Source organism: Ambystoma mexicanum, chromosome 1p, assembly GCF_040938575.1.
Source record: "Ambystoma mexicanum isolate Mex_15411 chromosome 1p, UKY_AmexF1_1, whole genome shotgun sequence".
Lineage (NCBI taxonomy): Eukaryota > Metazoa > Chordata > Amphibia > Caudata > Ambystomatidae > Ambystoma > Ambystoma mexicanum.
The window spans coordinates 1,453,581,835-1,453,604,596 of NC_090921.1; the positions used below are offsets into that span (position 1 = coordinate 1,453,581,835).

At 42.2% G+C, this 22,762-nt stretch overlaps 1 protein-coding gene across 1 annotated transcript in view; it reads left to right on the top strand.

Annotated features, from left to right (window-relative positions):
• The window catches only part of LOC138455188 (fatty acyl-CoA hydrolase precursor, medium chain-like), a 799,801-nt gene that overhangs the window by 380,717 nt on the left and 396,322 nt on the right, over positions 1-22,762 (top strand). The window lies entirely within an intron of this gene.

Below are 22,762 nucleotides of genomic sequence, written 5' to 3' on the forward strand. Positions count from 1 at the left end.
TGACTGGGGGGGTGGGGGTGGTGGGAGACATGAGTGGGGGCCTGGTGGAGGGTGCCCCTGGTGGCTGGGTGGTGGGGGTGGTGGGAGACATGAGTGGGGGCCTGGTGGAGGGTGCCCCTGGTGGCTGGGTGGTGGGGGTGTTGGGAGACATGAGTGGGGGCCTGGTGGAGGGTGCCCCTGCACTGCTTGGGGGTGGGGTGGTGGGAGACATGAGTGGGGGCCTGGTGGAGGGTGCCCATGCACTGCTGGGGGGTGGGGGTGCAGGGGGACATGAGTGGGGGCCTGGTGGGGGCTGCCCATGGTGGCTGGGGGGTGGGGGTGGGTGGAAGACATGAGTGGGGGCCTGGTGGAGGGTGCCCCTGGTGACTGGGGGGGTGGGGGTGGTGGGAGACATGAGTGGGGGCCTGGTGGAGGGTGCCCCTGGTGGCTGGGTGGTGGGGGTGGTGGGAGACATGAGTGGGGGCCTGGTGGAGGGTGCCCCTGGTGGCTGGGTGGTGGGGGTGGTGGGAGACATGAGTGGGGGCCTGGTGGAGGGTGCCCCTGCACTGCTTGGGGGTGGGGTGGTGGGAGACATGAGTGGGGGCCTGGTGGAGGGTGCCCATGCACTGCTGGGGGGTGGGGGTGCAGGGGGACATGAGTGGGGGCCTGGTGGGGGCTGCCCATGGTGGCTGGGGGGTGGGGGTGGGTTGGAGACATGAGTGGGGGCCTGGTGGAGGGTGCCCCTGGTGACTGGGGGGGTGGTGGGAGACATGAGTTGGGGCCTGGTGGAGGGTGCCCCTGGTGGCTGGGTGGTGGGAGACATGAGTGGGGGCCTGGTGGAGGGTGCCCCTGGTGGCTGGGTGGTGGGGGTGGTGGGAGACATGAGTGGGGGCCTGGTGGAGGGTGCCCCTGGTGGCTGGGTGGTGGGGGTGGTGGGAGACATGAGTGGGGGCCTGGTGCAGGGTGCCCCTGCACTGCTTGGGGGTGGGGTGGTGGGAGACATGAGTGGGGGCCTGGTGGAGGGTGCCCATGCACTGCTGGGGGGTGGGGGTGCAGGGGGACATGAGTGGGGGCCTGGTGGGGGCTGCCCATGGTGGATGGGCTGCCTGCGGGACATGAGCAGGGGTGCAGGGTAGTCCCCCGTGGTGTGGGCTGCCTGCAGGGGCCGTGGAGGTTGTGGAGCGTACACCTGGGAGGACCCACACGGCCAATTCACGTGTAGTACTCCCCAGAACCCCTGAAATACACATACCCTGCTGAAATCGCGTGTGGAACTTCCCGCGCACCCCTGATATACACGTACCCTGCTGAAATCGCGTGTGGAACTTCCCGTGCACCCCTGAAATACACGTACCCTGCTGAAATCGCTCATGGAACTTCACGCGCACCCCTGGAATACACGTACCCTGCTGAAATTGCGTGTGGAACTTCCCGCACACCCATGGAATACACGTACCCCGCTCGCACTGGGCCAATCGCGTGTGGAACTTCCCGCGCACCCCTGAAATACACGTACCCTGCTGAAATCGCGTGTGGAACTTCCCGCGCACCCCTGAAATACACGTACCCTGCTGGAATCGCGTGTGGAACTTCCCGCGCACCCCTGATATACACGTACCCTGCTGAAATCGCGTGTGGAACTTCCCGCGCACCCCTGAAATACACGTACCCTGCTGAAATCGCTCGTGGAACTTCCCGCGCACCCCTGGAATACACGTACCCTGCTGAAATCGCGTGTGGAACTTCCCGCGCACCCATGGAATACATGTACCCTGCTCGCACTGGGCCAATCGCGTGTGGAACTTCCCGCGCACCCCTGAAATACACGTACCCTGCTGAAATCGCGTGTGGAACTTCCCGCGCACCCCTGAAATACACGTACCCTGCTGGAATCGCGTGTGGAACTTCCCGCGCACCCCTGAAATACACGTACCCTGCTGGAATCGCGTGTGGAACTTCCCGCGCACCCCTGGAATACACGTACCCTGCTGAAATCTCGTGTGGAACTTCCCACGCACCCCTGAAATACACGTACCCTGCTGGAATCGCGTGTGGAACTTCCCGCGCACCCCTGAAATACACGTACCCTGCTGGAATCGCGTGTGCAACTTCCCGCGCACCCCTGAAATACACATACCCTGCTGGAATCGCGTGTGGAACTTCCCGCGCACCCCTGGAATACACATACCCTCCTGAAATCGCGTGTGGAACTTCCCGCGCACCCCTGGGATACACTTACCCTGCTTGCACGGGGCCAATCGCGTGTGGAACTTCCCGCGCACCCCTGAAATACAAGTTCCCCGCTTGGCGTTTGCTGTTTGCCAGCCCGGTGAACTGGTCCAGGGTTAGCGCAGCCCTTTGCGATGATTTAGCGATTTTGATGGCTTTTCCTTGCGCGAGGGCGTTCTTGGGGGCGTTACTGGCACTGCTGCAGGGTCGCTGCGATTCTCTGCGCCACGGCTGGTTTGGGATCCTAAAATCCATGAATACGCTGTGCGCGGAAATCGGTTTTAGCGCACGTGCCTGGCGCAGCACGCGGACACTCTGCGCCAGCCGCTTGCGACACTTTTCTGCGAAATTCTATGAATTACCCTGTAAATTACATGTCTCTGCTACAACTTTTTAAATCATGGAGAAATGAGGAAGAGATACTACATAACTATGACTACTATGAAGATGCTTTCAAAGCAAATGAAAGCGCTATCACCGATGTGAACTTTACGCAGTACAAAATAATGTTGCACAATGAACAGCAACACGAAGAAGAACTTCAGGCCTAGCTAGATAAGGACACTTCCGACAGTAGTCCACCTTCGGTAACAGGAAGCCAAGAACCACTAGGACAGCCACTAATAGCAAATTAGGCAGAATTAGCTATGACAGAAGTGGCAAACACCATGTGTCACTACGAAGAAGATATAGAAGACTTAACTGTACTACAAGCAAAACTTAACAAAGATCAGGGCACCATTTTTTAAGAAGTAACAAAAGAAATTGCACATGGTGTACAACACGAAAATAAAGAATGTACCTGCCAAATTGCAAACCTACACTGCTGTACGTCAGTGGTGAAGCTGGTTCAGGCAAAACATTCTTAATCAAAATCATCAGCAAGTTCCTTCAACAATTGACAAACAACAAACTGTCAGCTGTTGTAACTGCCCCCACAGGTTTAGCTGCCTGCAACATAGGCGGTGTCACTTTACACTGATTACAATCCTTCCAGTAGAACACCAAAACAATTTAGACTATTACAAACTTTCTACAGAAGCTGCAATGGAACTACGCAGAGTATTAAAACAAATGAAAATGCTACTAATAGATGAAGTGAGCATGGGCTCCAACCTAATGTTGGCTTTGATTCACCTCCGATTGCAAGAAGTACTGAAAACAAACTACAAAGAACTCTTTGGAGGAAAACACATTATTGTTTTCGGAGATCTTCTGCAATTGACACCAGTGAAAGGTGAACCTATTTTTAAAACCATAGGACACAAACTGCCGTACAATTGTTGGCAGAATAGGAAATGTCAACCTTTGGCAACATTTCCAATACAGAGAATTAACAGAAAACGTGTCAATCTGCAGACCTTACTTACGCCACTATTTTAAAAAGTATTAGAGTTGGTGTACTAGCTCAAGAAGCACAAGCAATATTGAAAACCCGGCACATCCATTCACTTTATGGCGATAACGCATGTGCTATTGATGTTATGGAACAATTAGCGCACAAAAATGTCAATTGTATGGCCTTAATGCCAACAAGCTGTTTCAAATTCAATGAAACAATGTTAAAAAAAAAAATGCAACCAATAATGGAAATTTGCGCCACAGACAAACTAGACGTACATGGTCTCACACTACCCATGTGTGAGCAAGCCACAACAAGACTAAATACCTTAGAAAATAAATTCAATCTCCAACCCAGCTGGGTTGGAAAAAATATCAAAATTATCCTTAAATTGTAGAGTAATGCTTAAACGTAACCTTGACGTGGAGCAAGGGATAGTTAATGGAGCACTGGGTACAGTTTTTGGCTTTAAAACATACCCACATGACAACAACATTCAGTTTGTCAATATTCGCTTTGACAAACTTTCAGAAGTGAAAAGGATAGGGCGCTCAACTGCTCGATTTCTTCTCTTCAAAGACATGCATGTACGTAGAGAACAATTTTCTCTAACTCTTGCATATGCAGTCACCATTCATAAATCCCAAGGTCTTACCCTAGACAAAGCATTGATAGATATAGGAAACACAGGGCCTCATTACACGGATGGCGGTGGACCAAGGTGCTATTAGCACCTTGGTCCATGCCAGTAAAATACCGGCACCGCCTTGGTGGAAAGGGGAATTACCGCCCTATTCCAAGGTTGGCGGGGCGGTAATTCCCCTTTCCCCCATTGCCATTCCCCATTCCCATTTTTGCCCCATAGGGCTCTATGGGAATGGGGAAGGCTCTAATTACGGTGCCGCAAATTGCGGTACCGTAATTGGCTCCCTGGTCCCTTTGCAGGTTGGTTTTTAACGCCTGCAAAAAGCAGGCGTTAAATTCACCAACCCACAAAGGGACCTCGTAGTAAGGCGGTAAGGGTTTACTGGTACCGGTAAAATACCGGTAAACCCTTACCGCCTACCGTGTAATGAGGCCCACAGTCTTTAAAGAAGGCATGAGCTACGTAGCACTATCACGCTTATGTACACTTGACGGTCTATTTCTAATCAACTTTGATGCAAGTAAACTGAACGCTGATATTCCTTGCATTTTAGAATACAATAGACTGCGTTCACTGTACACCCCCATCTGAAACCATATCCTGTTCCAGAAAAAGTAAAACGTGGTAAAAGAAAACTAATTCAAACAGAAATGCAACAGAATCTGATGGCAAATCCCTCAAAGAAAACAAAAGAAGCTAAAACTTCATCAATTACCACAAGCAAAGAAGAACCTATTAGGAAAAGTAAATCAGGTACTTCCTCAAAGAAGGAACAAACGCTGAAAAAAGCACTCGGAGACAGAACTAGCTGGTCCATTCAAATTTTCAAATGAAACTGGTGTAAGTTGCTATGCAATGTAGCAATGAATATTCTATTTCAATTGCTACCAATTGTTAACAATATTTACTTACACAGTACAGACCAATTGTGTTTGCAAATGTTAGTCCTTCATAGAAACGCAACAAACAATCCTGACAACACGTACAGTGTTCACGGAATAAGACAAGAATTGGACTACTGTGCTGGAATGCTGAGATTCACTATAAACTCACAAGAAGATCCTCAAGAATGTCTAATTACTTACTACAAGTACTGGAAAACAAAAACATACCTATAAATGAAATCTTCCAGATTTCATACATGTGGAAACATACATGCACTCTCTGTAACAATGTGATACAGGAACAAATCCCAAATGAGCGATTTGTGTATGTATCCATACCTAATTGTGAATCCATTCCATTTCAGCAACTTGTACAGAATGCAAACCATGGCAGATTATGTACTATGTGCAATTCAGATAATCGCTCCACCTTACTGATACAAACACATAGTAACTACATAATACTTATGCTTCTACGTTATAATGCAGATGGTACCAAAAACAACAGCAAGCTGACTGGATTCACACACGGTCAAGTGTCACTTGGAAAGAACACCTTTACAACAATAGGTATAATCTACCATGCAGCATCTACAACCAATGCAGCTCACTACCCTGCATACATTAAAAAGAAATGTGGATGTTTCGAATGTAATGATAGCACCATTACTCTAAAGCAGAGATTGCCAGCTAATCTTACAAATGCGTATTTAATCTTCTTAAAGCCAAAATGTACTAACTAATGTATACTTCAACATTACCAAAAATTCAAGTAAAAGACTATAAACAGTTAGAATACGCCAACCGGTATCTGACTGTTTAAAAATCTGCAACAAGCCAACAGACATAACATTAATCAGAAACAACAAGGAGACACTCAAAGAAAACAAAGAAATAGTTTGTAGCATAGCAAAGAAAGGTTTTTTTTAATCCGACAAGGATTATTTTTACCCCCAGACCCAAGGATTTGAAAAACAAACACACAAACTGAGCAAAATGCACAGTACACTGGTTGGTAAACTAAATATGAGGGTCAAAAAAAAAAGCTAAAATGTCTATTGTATAATGTAATTAGTCTTCATAAAATACAAACACTAACATGCTCTTTTCTTTTATCACAGAAACTATAAAAGGATATTTCCGCCAAGTACTAAAGTCATGTAAGAAATATATGGATTCTCAAACAAAGTAAACAGTAAGTATAATTGCACTCATGTCATGCATATTCAAATCTACATGTCTAATCTATGGCAGTAATATGGTGCAGTGGCTGTAGGCAGGGCCCAGCGTCTTGGATGTATAATCTAGCACCTACGCCCTGCGGCCAAGCAACCAAGACTATAGGTCCTACCCACAACCATTGCAGCATATCAAAACCATGGTGCTTGTAATTTCACTACTTATACGTTTACTCTTGGGTGCATGGTCTGCAGCCTTGCACCTAAGACTCTAGGTCGTGCACACAACCACCGCACCACAGCACACCCATGCTCACTTATAACCTCACTGCTTATAACTTCAATCTTGGGCGGTCCTGGTCAGAACCACCACAGCATATCGCACCCATTGCGGCTTCTAACTTCAATACGTATAAAGTTGGGTTTGGCCAAGACTCTAGACACTCCCCGCAACCATCTGATCGATAAGCAATACTACAGGTGTATCCATTGCTGTGACATGCTGCGGTGGTTGTGGCCAGGGCCTAGAGTCTTGGAAGTATGGCCTACGGCCATGCACCCAAGACTTTAGGCCCTGGCCACAACCACCACAGCATATTACACCCATGGTCGCTTATAAATCATTAGCACACCCATAGAATGAAACATTATAACTGTAGCATGTACTCAATTTGTACCCGGGACTCTAGGCCCTGCCCACACCTACCAGATACATAATTGATTGTATGGGTGTGATGTAAGAATGTGATATGCTGCAGTGGTTGTGGGCAGGGTCTACACTCTTTGGTGTATGGCCTACAGCCTGCAGCCATGCACCCAAAAGTCTATGTCCTGCCCACAACCACTGCACTATATAAAACCCATGTTGGCTTATAACTTCTGAGCTTATAACTTTGTTCTTGGGTGCATGGCCTTTGGCCTTTGGCCATGCACCCAAGTCTGTAGCTCCTGCCCAGAACCACCACACCGTATCACACTGATTGTGGCTTCTAACTTAAACTACGTATAAATGTGGTTTCTGGTGCATGGCCGTGCAGGCCCTCCCCACAACCACCTATGTGATGTTCGATACTATGGGTGTAGCTATAGTTGGGATATGCTGCAGTGGTTGTGGCCAGAGGCTAGACTCTTAGCTGTATGTCCATAAATATTGCAATGTATGGGTGTGCAGTGGCTTATAACTCCAGTGCTTATAACTTTGTTCTTGGGTGCATGGCCTTTGGCCATGCACCCAAGACTCTACACACTCCCCACAACCATCTGACAGGTAAGCAATACTACAGGTGTATCCATTGTCTTGACATGCTGCGGTGGTTGTAGCCAGGGCCTAGAGTCTTGGAAGTATAGCCTACGGCCATGCACCCAAGACTCTAGGCCCTGGCCACAACCACCACAGCATGTCACACCCATGGCGGCGTATAAATCAATAGCACACCCATAGAAAAAAAAATGTAACTACTGCATGTACTCATTTTCAATGTTTGCTAACACCACGCATTTCCTTAGAACAGTTTCAAGTTGCCTGCGCACAGCACGGACTGAAGTACTATCCTTATGAGAACCGTAATTTTCTGTACTTACAAACATCCCGAACAAGGCGGGCATAGGGAATACATCATTAACACCTACTGCCTGAACAAATACAGTTTTTCACCCATCTCTTACTCTCTGAACCTCCCCAAGCACTCTGACACACCAAAACAGTTTCCGAAATAGCATTTTGCCGCTGGTCGCCGCTGCGCTGTCGGCAGATGCAAGATGTCGGGCGCATCCAAACATTCTGACGCAGAACACGGCTCAATGCAGCCAATCGGCAGAGACGTTGCGTGTCCGCGGTCATGACGCCAGCCCCTTAGCCAATCGGTATCTTGTCCGCAGATCGAACAGGGAAATGTGACCGCGGAGCAGACATGGATATCACTAATTTTTTTAGACATACTTTTTGGTCATTTTAAAGGAAACTACTGGACAGATTGTCACCAAATTTACAAAAGCACGCTAATTTGGTGAAAATCCATCCAGCGGTTTGGCTGTAGGTGTGCGCAAAGTTTTTCCCCCATTCAGTCTATGGGAAAAAAAGACGTTTTGGGACCCCCCCCTATAATTCCCCCCCCGGACCAAACATCACCAAAATTCAGAGTGGCCCATATACTTTTTTTGCAAAGTTTGGTGAGGATTCGTCCAGGGGGAGCGGAGTTATAAGCCGACCAAAAAGTGCTCTTCCTATGGAAACAGCAACTTAACCATAACTACACCACCGACTTTGTGGAATTTGACAATCAATATAGCAGAATTTTAAAATGGGTTGGACTGACCCACGTAAAACCACATCCCGTGGGGGAAACAGGGAGCAGACATTGCGAAGATTAGAAGCTTGATTAATTTGACACTTTAATTCGAATGTTCCTGATAGATTAAATATTACTGAAGGCAGCCATGTGTTTTTGTAATATTTTTGTTTCTTGTGGTTTTTCTGGAGAGTGTGATTTTAGGTATTTCAGTATTTATTTATGTTCAGTACATTTCCCCTATTTTTCTCTTTTTCCCCTTCCCTGCCTCCTTCCACTCGTATTTTTCATTACGTTTTTATTGGTTTCTGTTTTGGTTGGTTTGCTGTTTAAGTTGTAATTGCATTTGGCACTTTATAGGCTTGGCAATCTCGCCTAACTAGGTCTGGGATTGCACGTTATTTCTAACTCAAGCAAGCATCAGTTTTGTTTTGTGTGGAGTTGGCAATCATTCAGTGACATTGAAAAGGATTGATTTATTTCCTGTCACTATGACAGAATTCCCCATTATGTTGTTTGCTTTTCCTGTTTGTGATTTTCTTTTCTTTTTTTAGCAATTTATAGTGAATTTTAAAATCGACATTCAAGATATGTATTTTTATAATTTGGCACATAAAATGATCAACCACTGTCACTTTGGTGATGCTTTATTTTTTAAATGTACACTCTATAATTGGTAAAACTTGCTTTAGTTTCCCTGGTTGGGTATTAGAGGTGTGCTATTTAGCACATACATTAACTATGTACTGTCACTTTGACAATGCTGCTTCTGCTCATTTGCACCTGATTACTACCAAGCACTGTGCTTTGACAGGCTTAGTGTTTTTCAAGGCTTCTTTTTATGGCAACTGTGTATAAACTACATTTTTTGCCATGGGTTTATGGGAAATGGATTGCAAACTAAAAGGGATTTAAAGTGGATTGTCTCCTTTTGCTTGTCATTATCATGATTAAGCTGTGGCAAACATCGAAACGTTGGTTGTTCGGGATGCTTTGATCCCTTTTGATTATGTTTTTAACATGGTCAAATAAAGTTGCAGATGATACCATGAACTCACTTGCCCCTGAGAGATTGTTTTGCAGTGCTTCAGCCTAGCAGTGCCCACCTGTTGCGTATTGATCACACACTTGCTTTTTTTGGTTCATATATTTTCAGTGCAAAAAGTTTAGTTAAGAGAGAGTTATGTTGATCAATTTAATGTGAAAAAAGCAACAAAAAAATTCACTGAAAATGTTTACTTTGAAAACAGTTAAGATGGACAATACATTAAAACAAAACCTTTCTCATTCAGTGAACAAACCTTAGTTAAAGAGACATTGAGTTGAAAATTGAATACAACACAACCCTTGAAATTTGGCAGGCAATTCAGTAAAAGCCACCATAACTACTCGCCACCTGTTTTGCAGTGTAAGGCCACAATGATAACTATCCGTGTTGCACCAATAGCTTTCTTTGGGGCCCACTGGCCAAAGGCTGTGCTCACTGGCCAGTGGTCCCGAAGGGCGTGTATAGTGGGCACCTAGTCGGTCAAAACGAACCTATTGGAGGAACATGTACAGTGGACATGGCCAAAGGCCATGGCTAGTGGCCCATGAAAAATTATTGTATAACAAATCCCTTGAATTCACTGAAAAACCTTAGCTAGGGTGCAAATAAGTTATGCAGATTTAACACAACAAAACCCTTGAAATTCACCAGTTTAAGCCGGCGCGTTACCGTTGCAAAGCCCATGAGCACATCCCTATTGTAAGAGAAGGGATTCACAAAGAAAAACAAAATGTCATTATGGGGGACATCAACGGGAGTGTGCCGAGTTAAGCTGGTCATGACTTTCCACATCCACTGAATTCGAAGCGTTTTGTTGTGTTAAATCTACTGAACTACACCTTTTATTTTCAGTGAAAAAAATAAATATATATATATATATATATATCAGGGAAGGTGGAGGGCACTCCCGGAAGCAGTTTGCGTTTGATAGTCTTCGCAAAACACTGAGGCAGGAAACCATAGATTGTCAGTCAAAAATATACTTTAATGGGTAAAAGGTCCAGGACAGAAAAAATGACACGAAAACAACAACGCGTTTCCAGGTAACAAAACGCTTGCTCACGTTAAGGATGGGGAACACAGAAGGACTATTTATGCTAACATTATCTCTATGGTTGTAGTATAGAGGGACATGCACACATCCATATGGTCTACTACTCGTGTCCACCATCTTGAATTGGGTTTTACAACTGGGTTTGTCACAGTGGCAAAACAATGCAAACACTGAAAGGAGCAGGGTAACTCTAGCCTCTGGACCAGAGTATTATAATAACATCAAGAAACAGAAAAGATATGTCCAGAGCAAAATATGTTTAGAAAAAATGTATCCAAATTTATTAAAGGTGATACAAAAATTGAAAACTAGTGAATAAATCACTCAAAATTATTATACACTGATCATTTTAACATAACAGAACAGCAGCAACAATATGCCGAAAATCGGCTAAAACTTCATCACTCATACTCAACATACATAGTACATACATACACACACAACTCATCATACCGTGGCATACATCCAAAGTACTAAAAACACAGAAAACATGCTAAGAACCAATGGGGAAGAGGAATTCATAACTAGTCCCCATAATAACACTCATTATTGCGGTGTTTACAAACAATAGAAATAATTCACAAACAATCTATTGTCAGGGTGGATAGGAAGAACAAATGCAAAGATCACATCCCTGTAGAATTTTTTCTCTCGACCGGTTTCGACGTGTAGTGGTGGTTAACTGAACGTCTTCCTCAGGAGGTGGGTGTTACCATTCTGAAAAACAAGTACGCAAAAGCGACTATAAGCTACTACATGAAAAAGTCTTTGCCGACTGCCTGTAACATACAATTAAAGAAGGAGAAAAAGGACTGCTGCTAGCAGCCTAAGTTATTAAAAACAATTAAGAACCGTGTATACCATAGTCAAAATAAGCATATACGGCCCCCGCTACAACAGCTGTGTAAACCAGAACAAGAGGGTAAGTGACTCCCAAAAGAGAACCGTGCAAGATGAAAGGGAACCTTCAAGACCATGGTGGATCGGCAACAAGAATGTATATATATAATAATATATATCTAAATACCAAAAAAGCCTGACCAATGGCAATGTCTGTATCTAAAAAGAACTAGTAGTGGACTAACCTGATGAAAACCTAGCTGCTGCAAAAATCTATGCAGTGTAGTGTGGCCAGTCACGCGAGACAATTCAGGACTAAAACATAACCTGAAACCAGAAACAAGACCAGAATGCACTAGGTCAGATAAATAAAAAAATATATATAAAAAAATAAAAAAATAAATAAAAAACCTAGGTTCAAAGTGGAGTGCCTATGACTAAGGCAAAAATAATAATAATAGCTCACCTGGAGGGCGCCCCATGCAGTTTAAGATGATCCAGCGCTGCATGTATTTGAAAAGTGAAGAGGCAGCGCAACTTAGCCTGAGCCTTCAACGCCGTCTGTAAATGACTACAAAAGTGGCAAAAGAGCTTCATTACAATGTTAAATGGCAAGCAGTGACCCACGGCTTACCAGAGTACAAGGGCACTGTATGAAATGCCTCTAAAAGATCTCCAATAAAATGGGAGGAAGCCTACAGACAACCACACCGTTCTGGGGGATCCAAAAGGTGTTTAAATGTAAATGCACAAAAAGCCCAATAAATCAAATGGAGCTACGAGCACAATTGAAATGAGAAGGTAAACTTAAGGGCAAATGGCAGCTATCTAAGATAAACGGTGCTATGTTTAAATATAAACACACGAAGTGCCAAATAAATCAATTGGAGCAGCTCGCACAATTGAAATGTAATAGTGAGCTCAAAGGCAACAAACAGTAGTCTAAAGGGCGACGCTGCAAAGTTAATTATGCAGAGGACTGAAGCTGAAAAGCTATTAACATTGCAGGAAGGCTGGCCACACGCTTACCTGCAAAACGGTTGCTGTATAATGGAATTGTCCAGCAACGAGGGAGAACAGATGGTAATCTCTTTGTTTGAAACTAGTTGTAAATTCGAAACGCTACGCATGCGTGTAGGGACCTGCAAGGAGTGGCTGGCTACAGCCAATAGTAAACAAAAGCCTTTTTAAAGGCAAAACTAAAGACTGACTGCGCATGTCAGCAAGTGCTGCCAGTAAAGACATTCCACGAGCAGAACAAAGCGCAAATAATGCAGCCCAAATTAAAAGGAAATGATGATGAAAAAAACGCCGCTGCTGATAGAAAAAATAATACTAAATAAATACTAGAAAAGGATGAACATCAGACTAAAAAGCAGCGTAAATAAATTTTGGGCTGCCATCACCACACCAAGTGAATTCTGGGAGTTGTAGTCCAATTTAGGCCAGAACCATATAACAGGCCCTGTATCTCTAAGCAATTCTGGAGCTACTATACAATGACTAAAAGAGTGTTTTTAGACCAGAGATAGGCAAGAAAGATGGTAAAAAGCCTTGGCTGAAAAGGCGATAATCTAATGTAAAAGATGTTAAATTGTGTCAATTAAACTAAATAGCTAAACAGTCATAATAGCCATAGAGGGCAAATAGAGAAATGCAGAACAAGCTTGCTAGCGACTATTGAAGTCCCACGACTCCAATGTGTTAAGGCCTTTGTGGAGTGTTTTTAAATTAAACATCCACATTTGTTCTTTGTAGGACAATTTATTAGCCAGTTGTATTGTATTATTAGCAAAACATTTTTCCAAACAAAACCAGATTAAAGAGTCTGGGTTGTGTCCCATTTCTACGCAATGAATCACTAGTGGAGCCGAAAGGTTGCGTGTTCTAATTTTAGACCGGTGCTCATTGATACGTAGATGGACTTCCCTAGAGGTTTTTCCTACATACAAAAGCTGACACGGGCACTGGATAGCATAAATAACATTCTTACTTTTGCACGTAGTGAATGTACGTAGTGCCCAAGATCTACCATTGTAAGAAAAGTCTGTAATTTTTTTACCGGTGGTGAAAGAGGCCCTTCCTATTTTTAATTTGTCTTCTCGAATTATTTCTGAACCTGAGCTGGCAATCCTAAAACGTGGCCTCTCCTTTGTTCCGACACAGACCCCGAGTGCTATGCACCTTACAAATGAAATCCAACAATTCCTCCGTAAGATTAGGCTAAGAGCCTTTTTTTCTGACAAAGAAAACACTTCTGAGCTTAATAAGTCAGGTCTGGTCAGACCTTCTTCTTTTACTCCCAATATAGCGGAACTTCCGGCTGAAGTCCTTGTCTTTGAAAAAATTGTGCTCAAAGAACTTGCTAAATGTCTCGAGAATCCCAGAAATAACATGAGGCCCAATCTTCAACTAGCTGAATTTCACGCCATCGAATCTCTCTCACAAGATCCATCCATTGTGATAAAGAGTGCTGATAAAGGCGGAGGTATAGTTGTTTGGGATTCGGGGTCATACGATCAAGAGGTCATTCGACTTCTTAACATTCCAGGTCATTACCGTAAAATGATTGCCGATCCTACTGCTTTGATTAAAAAGAAGATCTCCAGTCTTTCTGAAAAAGCACTTGAAGAGGGAATATTGTCTAAAAAAGAATTTGAGTTTATTAATTTCTCAGAGGAAAGAACTCCCCTTTTTTATATCATCCCCAAGATTCATAAGAACACATCTAACCCGCCTGGCCGTCCAATAGTTTCGGGATGCGGCTCTATTTTAGAGCCGTTATCCAAATACATAGATGTGTTTATTAAACCTTTGGCAATGGCGACGCCTACATTTCTGTTAGATTCTAGGGATGTTATTAATTTGGTGGAAGGCCTTCCATTTGATGCCTCCAAACAGATCTTGGTGGCCTTAGATATAGAGGCTCTTTATACCAATATTCCCCAAGATAAGGCTATTCAGTGCTTACAAATTATGTTGGACCGCCGACCATCTGCACATACGGTTCCCACTAATTTTTTGACCACATGTGTGGAATTGGTTCTTTGTAACAGTTTTTTTAAGTTCAAGGATGAGTTTTTCACACAAACTAAAGGCACGTCAATGGGCTGTGCATTTGCCCCCAACTTGGCTATTATTTTTATGGCCTTGTTTGAAGAGAATTTTGTTCTGAATGATGGTAATCCCTATATTACTAACATCAAGTTATACCGTCGGTATATTGACGACATCTTACTGCTATGGGAGGGTGATATTGCCACACTTGAACTTTTTGTTCAGTGGCTTAATCAAGTAGACATCAACATCAAATTTACCCTGGAACACTCTACCTCCCGTATCGCGTTCCTAGATCTATCTATTTACAGCGAGGATGGGTTCCTGCAGACCGAGCTCTATAGAAAACCCACAGAAAGGAACATGACACTACAGTTTGAAAGCCAACACCCTAAAAGTCTTTTACGTAATCTCCCTTATGGGATGTTTTTACGGTTACGCCGCAATTGTTCCAACCTTATACAATTTAATACTCATGCGGACGTACTACAGACTAGATTGCTAGATCGCGGATACCCGCGTAAACTTATCAAACATTCAAGAAAAAGAGCGCGATATACCAATCGGGATGCCCTTTTAAGACCTAAAAACAAAATTGTGGACAAAGAACAGTTAGTTTGTGTGTCCACTTTTTGCCAACATAGTAAGACAATTAAAGCTATTGTTCTGAAAAATTGGAGGATCCTTAATTCCACAGATCTCCAGCTAGAGAAACCTTTATTTGCTTTTAAAAAAAGCAAAAATTTAGGGCAGAAACTAACCCGAGCCTCCAGACTTCCTGTTCGCATTAACCAGGTCAGAGATATTAACCTGAATCAGGTTAAAGGCCATTATCCGTGCACTTCGTGCGCAGCTTGTAAATTTTCTAAAAAAATTACAGACTTTTCTTACAATGGTAGATCTTGGGCACTACGTACATTCACTACGTGCAAAAGTAAGAATGTTATTTATGCTATCCAGTGCCCGTGTCAGCTTTTGTATGTAGGAAAAACCTCTAGGGAAGTCCATCTACGTATCAATGAGCACCGGTCTAAAATTAGAACACGCAACCTTTCGGCTCCACTAGTGATTCATTGCGTAGAAATGGGACACAACCCAGACTCTTTAATCTGGTTTTGTTTGGAAAAATGTTTTGCTAATAATACAATACAACTGGCTAATAAATTGTCCTACAAAGAACAAATGTGGATGTTTAATTTAAAAACACTCCACAAAGGCCTTAACACATTGGAGTCGTGGGACTTCAATAGTCGCTAGCAAGCTTGTTCTGCATTTCTCTATTTGCCCTCTATGGCTATTATGACTGTTTAGCTATTTAGTTTAATTGACACAATTTAACATCTTTTACATTAGATTATCGCCTTTTCAGCCAAGGCTTTTTACCATCTTTCTTGCCTATCTCTGGTCTAAAAACACTCTTTTAGTCATTGTATAGTAGCTCCAGAATTGCTTAGAGATACAGGGCCTGTTATATGGTTCTGGCCTAAATTGGACTACAACTCCCAGAATTCACTTGGTGTGGTGATGGCAGCCCAAAATTTATTTACGCTGCTTTTTAGTCTGATGTTCATCCTTTTCTAGTATTTATTTAGTATTATTTTTTCTATCAGCAGCGGCGTTTTTTTCATCATCATTTCCTTTTAATTTGGGCTGCATTATTTGCATTATTTGCGCTTTGTTCTGCTCGTGGAATGTCTTTACTGGCAGCACTTGCTGACATGCGCAGTCAGTCTTTAGTTTTGCCTTTAAAAAGGCTTTTGTTTACTATTGGCTGTAGCCAGCCACTCCTTGCAGGTCCCTACACGCATGCGTAGCGTTTCGAATTTACAACTAGTTTCAAACAAAGAGATTACCATCTGTTCTCCCTCGTTGCTGGACAATTCCATTATACAGCAACCGTTTTGCAGGTAAGCGTGTGGCCAGCCTTCCTGCAATGTTAATAGCTTTTCAGCTTCAGTCCTCTGCATAATTAACTTTGCAGCGTCGCCCTTTAGACTACTGTTTGTTGCCTTTGAGCTCACTATTACATTTCAATTGTGCGAGCTGCTCCAATTGATTTATTTGGCACTTCGTGTGTTTATATTTAAACATAGCACCGTTTATCTTAGATAGCTGCCATTTGCCCTTAAGTTTACCTTCTCATTTCAATTGTGCTCGTAGCTCCATTTGATTTATTGGGCTTTTTGTGCATTTACATTTAAACACCTTTTGGATCCCCCAGAACGGTGTGGTTGTCTGTAGGCTTCCTCCCATTTTATTGGAGATCTTTTAGAGGCATTTCATACAGTGCCCTTGTACTCTGGTAAGCCGTGGGTCACTGCTTGCCATTTAACATTGTAATGAAGCTCTTTTGCCACTTTTGTAGTCATTTACAGACGGCGTTGAAGGCTCAGGCTAAGTTGCGCTGCCTCTTCACTTTTCAAATACATGCAGCGCTGGATCATCTTAAACTGCATGGGGCGCCCTCCAGGTGAGCTATTATTATTATTTTTGCCTTAGTCATAGGCACTCCACTTTGAACCTAGGTTTTTTATTTATTTTTTTATTTTTTTATATATATTTTTTTATTTATCTGACCTAGTGCATTCTGGTCTTGTTTCTGGTTTCAGGTTATGTTTTAGTCCTGAATTGTCTCGCGTGACTGGCCACACTACACTGCATAGATTTTTGCAGCAGCTAGGTTTTCATCAGGTTAGTCCACTACTAGTTCTTTTTAGATACAGACATTGCCATTGGTCAGGCTTTTTTGGTATTTAGATATATATTATTATATATATACATTCTTGTTGCCGATCCACCATGGTCTTGAAGGTTCCCTTTCATCTTGCACGGTTCTCTTTTGGGAGTCACTTACCCTCTTGTTCTGGTTTACACAGCTGTTGTAGCGGGGGCCGTATATGCTTATTTTCACTATGGTATACACGGTTCTTAATTGTTTTTAATAACTTAGGCTGCTAGCAGCAGTCCTTTTTCTCCTTCTTTAATTGTATGTTACAGGCAGTCGGCAAAGACTTTTTCATGTAGTAGCTTATAGTCGCTTTTGCGTACTTGTTTTTCAGAATGGTAACACCCACCTCCTGAGGAAGACGTTCAGTTAACCACCACTACACGTCGAAACCGGTCGAGAGAAAAAATTCTACAGGGATGTGATCTTTGCATTTGTTCTTCCTATCCACCCTGACAATAGATTGTTTGTGAATTATTTCTATTGTTTGTAAACACCGCAATAATGAGTGTTATTATGGGGACTAGTTATGAATTCCTCTTCCCCATTGGTTCTTAGCATGTTTTCTGTGTTTTTAGTACTTTGGATGTATGCCACGGTATGATGAGTTGTGTGTGTATGTATGTACTATGTATGTTGAGTATGAGTGATGAAGTTTTAGCCGATTTTCGGCATATTGTTGCTGCTGTTCTGTTATGTTAAAATGATCAGTGTATAATAATTTTGAGTGATTTATTCACTAGTTTTCAATTTTTGTATCACCTTTAATAAATTTGGATACATTTTTTCTAAACATATTTTGCTCTGGACATATCTTTTCTGTTTCTTGACAGTGGCAAAACAAAACATGCTTGTAAATCAGGCATAGCAACAAGATAATCTTGAGTCTATTTGCCATGTTTAAACCGTATGTAATGAGTCTCTTTAAAACATGTTAGTTAGACAAACTGAGCCATTAACACATAATTGTTCTATAAATGGCAGGCATTTGGAAATGTTACAGAGTGAGACTCACTTCATATTAAGTATTTGTTAATATTAACAAAACAATGCAATATTTAAAATACAGTGCGTAGTGTTCATAATCTTTGTGTTCTAAGATTCATATGTATTCAGCTTACCTTTTCAAGTACAGATCCTTATCTCTACTGACTGTGCAAACATGCAATGTACAACAAAATGTTGATAAAGTGCTACGTGCAATTAGCAGCCTTGCAGTATTATTCCCTATGTTGGAATAAATAAAGTGCTTAGTGCATAAAAATTCTGTACTTTGAAGATACACATGAATCACTGATTACTGCATGAGTTATAAGTACTTAACATCAATAAAAAACAGTTATCTGTACATCATGAAGCCTAAATTACAAAAGAGACCACTGGATAATATTGCCGACCGGAAAATTATATACAACCAAAGATGGAGAGAGACCAGGGAAGAGTGGAACTACATGTTTTTCTGTGTTCATTAATGTTTCAACAAAAAAATGTTGCTCACCCTGAGAAGAGAAAAAAGTGAATAATATTAAAAAAGGCAAAAGGAAAGAAAATAGTCTAAAATGCATTCAATTCTCTATTCCCGAGGTAAAATATTGAATTAATAGACCTTCTAACAGTAATGCGTGTGAAAGACATATTTCCTGAAAACTACCATATACAACAAAAGCATTTGCATATACATGGACTCGATTATAAGCAAGAGAGGGTTCTGCCTGTAGGGATACTATTTGGTTGCACAACAATTCATAGTGCAAATTAAATTACAACAACGACACCCTGGCAGCATATTAGTTACAAAATGTGCACGGCTGTGTCAAAAAATGTAGTGTATGCACTCAGAGTGAGTTACAATTTGTTTTTACTGGTACTGGATACATTCATTATTGAAAATAAACAACGGACTAAAACATTCTCTGTATGACTGTACAACAGAACCCAAAGGGGTTCATAAGACAGGAAACCGGTTATCTCATAGTCCACAGAGAGGTAAATATATGAGTAAAGTTCCAAAAGACTGTATATTTTGTACATGCAGGGCTGAATTACCTAAGTACATGAATACTCAAACCAGACATGCATCAGCATTACTTCATGCTAAGTGTACATGTGGCAATGAGATCACAGCAGTGTTAATTAGTAGAGGGAAAAGAAACAACACAAAAGAGATATGCAGATACAAATGCATTACTTCATGCAGGATTGCAATTTCCTATGAACACTGTAGGTAAAAGTGTCGAAGATGAAGAAATAGTCCCAGAAAATGAAGTCCTTAAGGTACACACAGTTCTGCACCTAATGTTTAGGGAACGGACATCATATGTATATTTTGTTATTTTCAGGGGGATATTTTCTTATTAGACCTTAGGGGGGTCTGTTCGAGCCAGGCTGTAGGATGACCTTGTAGTAAGTCGAGGCTGGTAGTACAATTGTAATAATACAAGTTTTAAAAACACATGTTAATGGGAGAACAGGGACTAGAAAGTCATGCTCGAATCTGGAATCTTCTTAAAAGTCCATACATAAAATTGCTTAAGGTGCTTCTTGAACAACTTAGGTGCCTAGAAAGGTGTATAGTTCTTCATCTAGGTTATGGCCCTGAGGTTTTTTGGTCTCAAAGTTTAGGATGTATCTAGTTTCCGTTTGTCTGAGGAGGAGTTCCCGATTGCCACCCCTTGCTCTTTTTGGGATGGTATGTATGCCAAAGTATCTAAATCCTTCAAGTTTGCCTCTGTGCTTCTCTTGGAAATGTAGGGCCATAGGATATGTAGGATCGACATTTTTGATAGCTCTTATATGCTGTAATATCCGAAGTTTCAACTTGCCGATCGTACTCCCGACATACCATTTGTTGCAGGGGCAGGTAAGGACGTACACAACATACTGTTTCACATGTAATCCTAGATTTGATAATCACATTGTTATTTAATGCAGGATGTTGGTAGTTTTTAATATTTGTTGCGAACTTACATGCCTTACATTTTGTGCATTTATGAAAGCCTTCTGCGTTTACACTTAGCCAGCTAGGAGCTGCTAATGAGGTTCTGGGACTCGTATAACTTGATACCAGGCTATCTTTCAGAGAAGTGGAATGCCCATAGGTAATGTTAATATTAGAACCCAAAGTGCTCCCCAGATGCTCATCTTACTGAAGTACATGCCAATGTTTGTGTATTATGTGGTGAATATGCCTAGAAGCTTTACTGAATGTCAAGATGAGTTGTGTATTTGTTTCTTCCATTTCCGTTTCAATTTGGACCTTGGGCATCAATAGGATAGAGCAATCCTTTTGTCGTGCTTTAAGATACACTCTCTCCAACACTTTTTTTGGATAGCCTCTTTGTTGAAACCTCAGGGCCATAATTCTACATTCCTTGTCATAGGTTTCCAGTTGGGAACAGTTCCGTCTAATGCGGATAAATTCACTGCATGGGATGCTCCACTTTAAAGCTGTGGGGTGGTTGCTTTTGGCATGCAGTGGTGTGTTGGAGCTAGTAGGTTTACGATACAGTTTAGTCACTAGACCTTCCTGTGCCACAGTTACAAGTATATCTAAATAGACAATGGTGGTCTTACTGTGGCACTCAGTGAACTGAAGATTATATTCGTTTATGTTAAGTGACTTAACAAACTCCAACCATTCGTCTGTTGGTCCGTCCCAAATTACAAAAAGATTGTCTATGTAACGTAGCCACAGGACCACTTTGTCCGTTTGGTGACTGTTTGAGGGGACCCACACTGCAAATTTCTCCCACCATCCCATCGTTAAATTTGCGTATGGGGGAGCAAATGTTGTCCCCATGGCTGTTCCTTGCAACTGGGTATAAAAGTTGTTGTCAAATAAAAAACTGTTATTCGTTAAGCAAAGGTTGATCATCTCTAAAATCATCTTACCATGTTCCAGGTAATTCAATGATCTGGTTTTTAAGAAATACTCACAAGACTTCAGTCCACCTCTGTGTTTGATTGAAGTGTATAGAGAGACCACATCTAATGTTGCTAGTAGGTACGTTTTTTCCCAGGGTATGCCGTCAATTTTATTAAGGAAATCTTTTGTGTCTTGTAAATATGACGGTAAGCTGGTAACAAATTTTATCAATGTTTCATCTACTATTTTTGACACATTTTCAAGCAGTGCCCCACATAAAGTTTCTATGGGTCTCCCTGGTGGTCTTGTTTTGTTTTTGTGGACTTGAAAAACTTGCAGGAAGACCTGAATATTGTCATCCGGGCTGCAGTTAAAGGGGGGAAATGTTGATATGGAAAAGATTTTTATATTTTAATGAAGCATATCACCAACCTCTGGATATCAACTATTGGAACTGCTAGTAGTGACTACAATGTGACCATCCTGTAATTCCCATCTTCTATTTACTCCATAAAGTGCATAAGAGTACCACAGAACTTACTGGAAGACCCATTTTCTCCTCAATAGGTTCCCTTCTAGAGGCAGCCTCAAAATATTTGGATATGTTTCTGCCGCCATTTGTCTTTGATCTCAACTCATATGATAGATATACTTCTGATCTTGCACGAAAATGTGAGGGCACTATATTCAAGTCTCCCTTGATGTGGTTTCTCTATACGTGAGTGTTCATCGAGCAGGCCTGAAGGCTTGTGAATTCTTTTGAAAAAGATTGATTAGACTTGAATGAATTACTTATTGACCTCTTAGCCATTTGCCTCAGCCATAATTATTTTTTGGTTGAGTGTAAAATCTGTTGGCAAAATAAACTGAGGCACAGCCATGGGGTCATGTGTGGTACCAACATATGCCAGTCTATATCTGACATGGCGAGAGGAATGTGTAGTGTGGTCATCCACTTATGATAGATTTTTGGATGACATTGTGGTTTGGTGGTGGTATATAGATGAGCTGTTCCTGATTTTGGGGGGTCACAAGAAAGATTGGTGGTATGTGGTGCTACTAAATGACACTGACCTGAATTTAGAGGTGACCTTAACCTGTGATTCTAAGAAACTTGTGTTCCTTGATATTTGCTTTGGGATAGTCAATGAAGAACTGATTAGTTATCTTTACTGTAACCCACTGCTGTCAATAGCATACGCTATGCTTGGAGTTTCCATCCAAGATCTTTGATAAAAAGTATTTCCTTTGGTGAATTTATAAGGGTGAAATGCAACTGTTTGAGAGAAAGCGACTTTACTGGAGAATACAGAACTATGTGTAGCCGTTTTAAATCTAGAGGCTACCCAGTAGCGATCATCACCAGTGCTTTTAATAAGCCCAAGATATGTCTTGTAACACTTTGCTGTACACCTATAACATCAAGAAGGTCACTAACAATGAACATATATGATTCATCATGAAATATAGCACTCAGGCTGCAAATGTTAAGAACACTTTGAAGAAACATTGGCCGGGGTTAAAATCTGATAAGGATATCAGCAGTGCTATAGGGTCTTTCCCACAGGTGACTTTCTCTAAGGCTCCCTCTATTAGAGACATTGTGGTACCCAATATGCTCAGCCCG